The sequence below is a fragment of the Antechinus flavipes genome, chromosome 1 (genome assembly GCF_016432865.1).
Source record: "Antechinus flavipes isolate AdamAnt ecotype Samford, QLD, Australia chromosome 1, AdamAnt_v2, whole genome shotgun sequence".
Taxonomy (NCBI): Eukaryota; Metazoa; Chordata; class Mammalia; order Dasyuromorphia; family Dasyuridae; genus Antechinus; species Antechinus flavipes.
This window is the reverse complement of record NC_067398.1, coordinates 645,416,930-645,425,456: the sequence shown is the minus strand read 5'-3', so window position 1 is coordinate 645,425,456 and position 8,527 is coordinate 645,416,930. Positions and strand designations below refer to the sequence as shown.

Below are 8,527 nucleotides of genomic sequence, written 5' to 3'. Positions count from 1 at the left end.
GTCAGGACTAAGTTATGGTCCTTCCTGGAATTTCTACTTGATGCGAACTGTCCCCCTGATCTTTGGGGGGAAGGGTTAGAAAGGCCCTGATGTAAATTGTGTCCTCTTTAACCTTTGGGGGAAGGGTGGTCCTGAGTCTCAAACCCTCTTGGTCTCTGGGAGGGGCCCCACCCATTCATAAGGGAAACTCCCAGATAAATAATCTCATTCAATTGGAAATCTTGGCCTGGGGCATAGTCAACATCCTCTATTGAAATGAAGATTAGTCCCTCAAACTGCTCCCCAGCTAGTGTTACACCTCCATGGACTGCTCTAACCTTGTAGCTCCCTTTAAGCTATTCTTAATGCCCAACCCGGATCCCACAGAGACAGACCACCAGGAGTTAGGGGTGAAGGAAAGAGAACTTTATTCTTAGAGAGCACATATTTATACCCCGCTGAAGATCTGGGGGAAGTGGTAGGGGGGGGGTCCTCTAGGAACCTGGCACAATGGGATTGGCCTGAGAAGAGGGCGGGAGGCTTGCTAGTCTTTGAGAGCCCTAAGGAGGGAGACTGGTACCTGAGGTCAGACACTGTCTCCTGGGGATAAGCCCCACTTCCACATAGGACTCACTTGCACCTGGGTACCGCTCATCCTTCAGGTCCTCCCACATGCCTTAAACTGCATTCCTTGCTCCAGAGGCCTTTAACCCTTACAAGCTAGGAGCAAAAACAAATCCCACATAACTAGAAACCCGTGAATCCATCACTACTAATTCCTAATCAGGAATGCCCACTAAGTTGCTTCTCATCTTAGTAAAAGTCCTAACAGGAGTTTGCCGGCTGATGAAACTATTTCTCTTCTCAGTAATAAACCCATTCTTGCCACAAACCTGAAGCCTGTATTCATTCGGGTTTGCAGATTCTTTGCAAAGCCTGCAGAGGAGCCAGTGGGTCCCATTGTTGTCAGGGGATCTCTCAACCCTCATTTCTCACACTCATCCAGTGCTCTGCCCTCCCCCGTTTCTCACCCCTCCCCCCCTTGCCTTTGTTTTCCTGATAGCTGGAGCCCTGTAGAAATCTCTGGAATTAATTGCTGGATGCTGGATACTTTGAGACAAGAGTCCCATTCAGCTGGCTAGAGATGGAGCATGAGTTCTGTTCAATTGCTAGTCCTAGTTCTTCATTATTAAAATATTAAAAACCTAATTTCTGTCTTGCCTCAGTTTCTCCAGCATTACACTGCTAATCTGCTTCATTTGTAAAAACACCCTGGTAAGCATTTGATAGCCTCAGATTTCCTTCATCTTTTTCAAAACTTCTTCCTTGTTCCTTAGCTCCAGGCAGAAAACCTCCACTGCATTCTTAGAAACTCTGCTTTAGAATGTGGGCTCCCAATGCCAGCCAATAGTTTGGAAAGCAGCTAGGGGTTTGGACAGGAGAGCTCTTAGGGGATAACCAGGGACTACCTCTGGCTTGTTTGTGTGGGGATCTCTTGAATGTCAGAGACTGTTCATCCTTTCTCATGAGAAAGAAATAAATGTTTTTTCCTGCATTCAGACTCCGACTCCAGATTGTATTAGTATTCGCTATTATCCCACACAAGTCTGATCTGCATCATTGCACATGGCATTTCTAGACAGGGGAAGTTCCTTCAATGTTCTACTCAGCCTTCAGACTCTCACACTATCCATGAGGTGAAAGTTCCTGAGGCTGAGGCTGCCTCTTGATCCAACTACCCCCAGGGTATGTTGTTTGTGGATTCCTCAAAGTCTGCCTTCACTGGTTTGTACTTCACTGAGGCTGAAACTCTGATCCTGGAGGTCTGGTCTTCCCTTGGTTCTTTTCAAGTTGTCTTAGGAGGACACTGTGTTTTACCCCAACTCCCTTTATTTCTGCTGCTCAATGTTCCTTCTGAGGAATGTCCTGACTTCTTTTGTAGAGGAAATTTGGAGAGCCAAAAGTTGTTTGTTTGCCTTTTTAGAAATCTATTTGGTCATCTTCCCAGAATCCTCTCACCTAGTTCCCTTCCTTTTAGAGCTGCTCCAGATCCTGATGTTTGTTAATTCAGTAGTGTCAACATGGACATGTCCATACTGCATTCAAGCCAATCCCAGCCTCTGAAGGTCCAGTCTTTTCTGAAGTGTCTCAAATTAAGGAGTACAACTGATTTACCCCATGCTTTTTATTGTTTGTAAAGGAAATCTGAAGAGGCTGGAAAATTCTGATTTAGTCCAACATGTTCTCAGAATTTATCTCTGTTCTTACTGAAAAGAGAAATACAAAACAGGAGAGTTAACCTTAAGTGGTGCCCTCACACTTGACTGCATTTGGCCCCTTGGGTCTCTTCAATCTAAAATTCACCTTGTATAGAATTTATTTCCCTGTCAATAGTCACCTGTAATAAGGTTAAAGGCAGGATTTGAAGTTACAGCTTTGCAGTTTCTGAACCCAACCATCTTCCTACAACCATTTGGGTTTCTACAACAAAATTTCACCTTCGTAAGCTGGGCTGCCCTACTTGCTGATGGAAGGAATCAAGGACAGGGACTTCTTCCTCCAGACAAAGCCTTGCCCAGACAAGAGTCTTTCTGTACTTTGAACAGAAACTGGATCTCCCAGTTGGGTGGAGTCCTGTCTGCCTAAGTAAGGAGTCTGTGCCTTAAGTGCAAGGAAGTAATCTCATCACTCAGCCACTTGAATGACGTTTTCAAAAATTTGGATTTACCAGAAATGAAAGAAAAAGAATGGATGGATGACAAAATTAATAACTAGTTATTATTCATAGAATAGTATAATATGTCTAATTCACACTCTGCAATTTTATTTTTTTCTTTTTTGTTATACTTATTAAGCAAGTGATTTATGGGAGATTGTCCTCTGACCCAGTTTTATAGTCCTATATAGCAACATTTGCCAAGCACTATTTACATTATACTTATATTAATTTGTGAATGGACCTTTACCATAATCCTGTGAGGTCAGTAGTATGTACAGAGCTTAGCTTAAGTCTTTTTTGTACAGATGAAGATTCTGAGGCTTGAAAGGATAATGGTGCTGTCATCAAGAAATGTGGGGATTTGTGTTGAACCCAGATATCTTATGAAGCCAAGTCCAATAATGCTATCTGCCTCACCATTCACTTAATGTCTTCTGTGAAATAAATACATCTTATGAAGAATTTAAAGTCATTTATAGTGATAAGGGGAAAAAAAGGCTCTAAATCCCTATTGATTAGAAACATACAAATTAAGACAAACTCTGAGTTATTACTTCACAACTTCTTACATTGGCTAAAATGACAGGAAAGAGAATGATAAATATTGGAGGGCATGTGATGATACTGGTGGACTTGTGAACTAATTCAGCCATTCTGGAAAGCAATTTGCCACTAGAGAGTCTAGGTCCGAAAGAGATTATAAAAGAAGGAAAAAGTCCCACATGTATAAAAATGTATCAGCTCTTTGTGATGGCCAAGAATTGGAAAATGAGTGGATGCCCATCAATTGGAGAATGGCTGAATAAGTTATAGTATATGAATATAATAGGACACTATTGTTCTATAAGAAATGATGAACAGGTAGATTTTAGAAAAGTTTGGAATACTTACATGAGCTGATACTAGGTGATTTGAGCAGAACGAGGAAAACATTGTACCCGACAACAGCAAGTTTGAATGATGATCAACTGTGATAGACTTAGCTCCTTTCAGTAATTCAGTGATCCAAGGCAATTCCAAAAACCTTTGGAAGGAAAATACCACCCATATCCAGAGAACTATGCAGACCAAATGCAGATTAAAGCATACTATTTTCTTTTTTGTTTTTTTCCTTTCTCATGATTTTTCCCTTTTATTTTTTTCTCCAACATAATACATATGGAAATGTTAAAAATTAATGCATGTGTATAACCTAAAAAAGAATACATCATAGAAGTGAACATAAAGAAATACTACCACTTTATCACACTAACGGTTTTATTTGAATGAATCTCAAAAAAAAAAAAAAAAAGAATTTATATTCTCCAGTGGTCAGAGGATCAAAATTACTATCAGGAAGTGATCTCAGAAAGCATAAAGTATAATTTCATCAGGTCACATGTTATAAGGGAGTAGGATCAAAAAAAAAAAAAATCAGTTGCAGTGCATAGAGTTTTGGCCTTGAAGTCAGGGAGACTTGAACTCAATCCTACCTCAATCACTTACTATCTAGGGGATTCTGGTCAAGATCACTTGATCTCAGCCTCAGGATCTTCCTCTGTGAAAATTGGAATAATACCTGTCTCACTAGATTGTGGTCAGGATACATTAAGGCCACAGGAAAAGCACATTGCAATCTTTCAAAGCATTATAGAAATACTAGTTAAGATTATGATGAAGACAACTCAAGAAAAAAAAAAAATTCCAAGTTTCTCTACCTGTAGTAAATGGGCATTTCCTCTGGAACTTAGCATCCTCTAAGAGTTTTCATAGGCCCAGAGATGTTAAAGGTAATACACCTAAATATATTGTGAAAGTCACAAATCCAAATATGCCCCAGGGTTACTCTGTCCTGCCTTGCCCTTTGCTCTTGCCTTATCCTTTCAAGACATCGGAATTCTTCCTCCATCAATAAGTTTCTTCTGTGATCATACTTCTCTAATACACAGGGCTCTGCTGATCTAGAAGGTTCTCAGCTTCTTCAAACTGCTTCTGCAAATTTCTCTGCATGGTCTGGAGCCGTTTCTTGCACTTGAGAGGAGCCTCTCCTACAGGAGAGCCTAAGGAGAGCCTACAGGAACCTCATGCTCTGGGGTTTCACAGCATCTCACACAGTGGTGTCTGGTCATTTTGGCAAAAGAGCTTGAAGACTTTCCTGTGAAGGGTGCACTGACTCTGTCCCTTAGTACTCTGAAGAACCTGGAAGCTGAACCTTTTGACCAGGTCAGTCAGCTGTGCTAGGTACTCATTAACTGGGGGTAATGCTCTGATCTGGGGCACTTGCCTGCATTCAGGACAAGAGAAATCCGTTTGCTGCCTTCCAGCAGGAGGAAAGACATTTTCTGAAAAGCTGTTGGAATACATGAGGGCTACCTGACAGACAGGAATCTGCCTGAGATCCAACCCAGAATCCATCATCTTTTGTGAGAGGACGACACAAGAAGACTGAGAGACCGCTGCTGTTCTCTGACCTCCCTGCTCTCCCTCTGCCTCCAATTTATTTCATTCCCAGTCTACCACACCTGTGTCAGCAAAGGCTGCCTTACAATTCCTTCAGATGTTATGATCCACAGCTGTGGAGGCTCTTGGAGAATTGACCTGTCCCTTAACAGTAGATAGCTAAAAAACAATGTTAATTGAATTGAGTAAAATAGTACTTTAAAGAATGCAACAGGATTGGGAAAGGAAGAGCTTTTTTCTGCTATTCTACTTATTTCTTCATTTGCTCAAGTATTGACCAATATTTCTAGAACTTCCCTGGAACTATCCTAGTATCAGGGGCTCCTCTAAGAGATACTATGAGTATTGGGAGTGTGATGGGACTGAGAAGGGAAACTTTTCACATGCATTATACTGATCTAAAAGCCTCAGGAATTATTGACAAGGGACAGAGGTTGGTCCAGAAATGGGGAAGCAAGGAGGTCTGAAATTGTCTTGTTAATGAAATGGCTTCTGGGGGGAAAGCTTTCAAACTGTGTTTGAGAGACATGGGGATGAAAAAGAACTGGAAGGATTGTGGGCAGACTTGTGAATTGTTTCTGAGGAGTGTTTCAGCTAATTTATCTGGAGACATGGATAAGTTGAGTCAGTGTGAGAGGGCAAGGGTAGTGAAGAGGTGGCGAACCCTGATCTGCTCTGATAGTGGTGTTCCATGTATAGGGGCTAGCATGGGGAGGGAGAAAGGAGCATCTTATATAAGCCACATTTTGAATTTCTCAGAAGGCACATTTACTTAGGCTCAACTTCCAGCCAAAAGTTGAGTTTGAACCTTCTGAATTTAGCCCAGATTCACCTCACAATGATTTTTTTTTTTTTTTTTTTTTTTTTGCTTTTGAAGTTTTTTTCTTCTTCAGAGTAAAAATGCCAAGGAAAAAGCAGGTTAACTTCAACTGATCCCATCACATTTGGTTATTTTGGGGTCGCCGAGTCTCTTCTATGTCAAAATCATTTGAAGTGAAGTTACTTGCCCACAGACAAAACTAATAAAGGGAAAGGGATATTTGAAGTCACAGCTCTCTTCAGTGTCTGAATCTAAGCATTTTTCTACTGCTCCACTGGCAGCCACAGAGGCTCTGTGGAGGCTGGAATCAGATGAGGAAGCAGCAAGAAAGCATCTGGCTTCCAAGAGCTCAACTTGACCTCTTGAGTTTCTGGGAATTAATAATCAGGTAACTAATCAGACTTGCCAGCAATCAATAAATTGATGGTCAGTGGTTCCCTGTCCTAACCAAACACATCAAAGGAGACTCTGAAATGCCTTAAAGCTCCTCTGAAAGGGAACTCCCCTGACAAGTGAAAATCAACCCTGATTGGTGGACATTGACTGAGGAGGTAAACTTCAGCTCTTCCTGCTGAGAATGTGGCTTGATCATGAGGCTGAATAGCTTCAAGGCACTTGAATCCAAGTCAGCCAGGATTCTCCTTCATGAGCTAGGTTGCCTACTCTCTGCTGGAAAGAATCAAGAAAAGGGGCTTCCCTCCCCCCCCTCCCCCGCCCCAGGCAATTCTCTTTGTACTGTGAACAGGCACTTGGTCTCCCAGTGGGGTGGGTCCTTCCTACTCAGGTAGGGAGTCTGTGCTTTAAGGGCTAGGAGCTATCATGGCTCTCAGAGGCCCAGTGAATTTGGTCTTGACAGGAGTGAAAGGAAAAGGGGAAGAGGGAATCCACAAAAATGAAAATTAATCATTAATAGAAGAGTATAATATTCATTTCTCTCACCTGAAATTTTCTCTCAATTCTTTGTTACATATATGGGAGATATTCCTATGATGATTTTATAATTCTGTAGGTCCAAATTTACAACCTCCCCTCCCCCCCCCCCCCCCATACACACACACATACATACATTACCTTCTTGGACATTTACCATAATTCTTTGAGGTCAATGGCATTTATAGGCCTTGGCTCCATTTGAGACATAAACAAATTAAGGCTTGGCAAAATTAATGGTTCTATCACCAAAAAGGTTGAGAATTTGGATTGAACTCGGGTCTCTCATGAAGCCAAGTCCAACATGCTATCTACCTCATCATTCATTCACTTATTGTTTTCAGTGAAATAAATATGTTATAGACAGAGATAAAAAGAAGAGAAATGCTACCATTTGATCACACTAAGAGTCTTTTTTGAATGCATCTCAAAATGCAAGGAGGCATTTATATGTTATGCAGATAACTCAAGGCAAAAATTTTTCCAAGTTTCTCTACCAGGTGTAAGGAACACTCACTTCCTTTGGAACTTTGTGTCTCTTAAAAGTTTTTCCAGGCACTGAGAAGTTACATGACTTAACTGACATTATTATGATCCAGGAAAGGATTTGAACTTAGATCTTCTTGACTTTGAGCCCAAGGTCTGGTTCCACAAAAGTGATATATTCTTGTGACTTTATTTTATCCTCTTTTCCTGTAACTTTCAATTGCATAATAAGGTGGACATTGGGAGAGCAAAGGGTATGGCAATATATGTTCGATCCTCCATTACTTTCTTGGTGGGAACAGAAACAGCTTTGTAGTTCAAGCCTTGCTTGATGTGAATAACTCTCTTCTCTTCTAGTGAACAGAATTTATTTTTCCTTCTGAATTATCTGATAACCCTACAAATTCATCCAGAAACGTGTGACTCTGCAAGATTATTTTCATCCAGTTCACCTCCACTGCATTTTGATTCTCTGAAAATAGAGAACTGAGCCCAGTAAGGCTGTTCCGTTTAGATCTTAAATCCGAGTCATCCTATGTGGTCTTAGATTGCCTTTATCAAAGTGTTCACATTATTCTCTACCTAATCAACCCAAATATGAAATTTTATATTGAGGTTTGTTTGGATGCTACTTTCTGAAGAGGAAGTTTATAAAGTAAAATTTATCTTGGGAAGAAAAAGCAGAGAAGCAGAAGGAACTGGAGATAACCCTGAGGACTTTAAGGAACAGAAAATGTTTATGTTGGAGGAGACAAAAATGTTTATTTTGGAAGAGACTTGATCAAAGTTTTTAAATATTTAAAGGACTTTTATTGTAAAGAGGGATTAGATTTGTATTGCCTGGCCTGAGGGTAGAAGTTGGAATAATATGTAAAAGCCAATTGATTTCAAGGTGAGTTGGGGGAACCCCCAGGAAATATTAACTTTTAGAACTCTCCAAAAATATCTAGTCTGCCTCAAAGCTTTTCAAAAGAAGTCTGTAGACATCTTTGTAGAAAGGATTTTGGTTTACAGGTTAATAATCAATTCTGAGATTCTATAAACCCCCAGTAAATATTTAGAACTAATCTGAGCAATTAGTTTTTTTGCCAGCCAGCAGCTGGCTATATTTAACTGCTAGCTTGTATGTAAAATAGTCATATTTTTGCTAATCA

General features: G+C 40.6%; 1 long non-coding RNA gene across 2 annotated transcripts; it reads right to left on the bottom strand.

Moving 5' to 3' along the window:
• Positions 1 to 383: 383 nt before the first annotated feature.
• Positions 384 to 4,681, bottom strand: LOC127544551 (uncharacterized). 2 transcript variants are annotated; one of them, XR_007949468.1, is made up of 3 exons: positions 4,396 to 4,681; positions 3,590 to 3,890; positions 384 to 2,246 (listed from the first exon to the last, which is right to left on the bottom strand). It is a non-coding gene; the product is annotated as an uncharacterized LOC127544551 (long non-coding RNA). The 2 variants fall into 2 exon arrangements; XR_007949467.1 differs by lacking the exon at positions 4,396 to 4,681 and having other exon boundaries at positions 3,590 to 4,373.
• Positions 4,682 to 8,527: the final 3,846 nt, after the last annotated feature.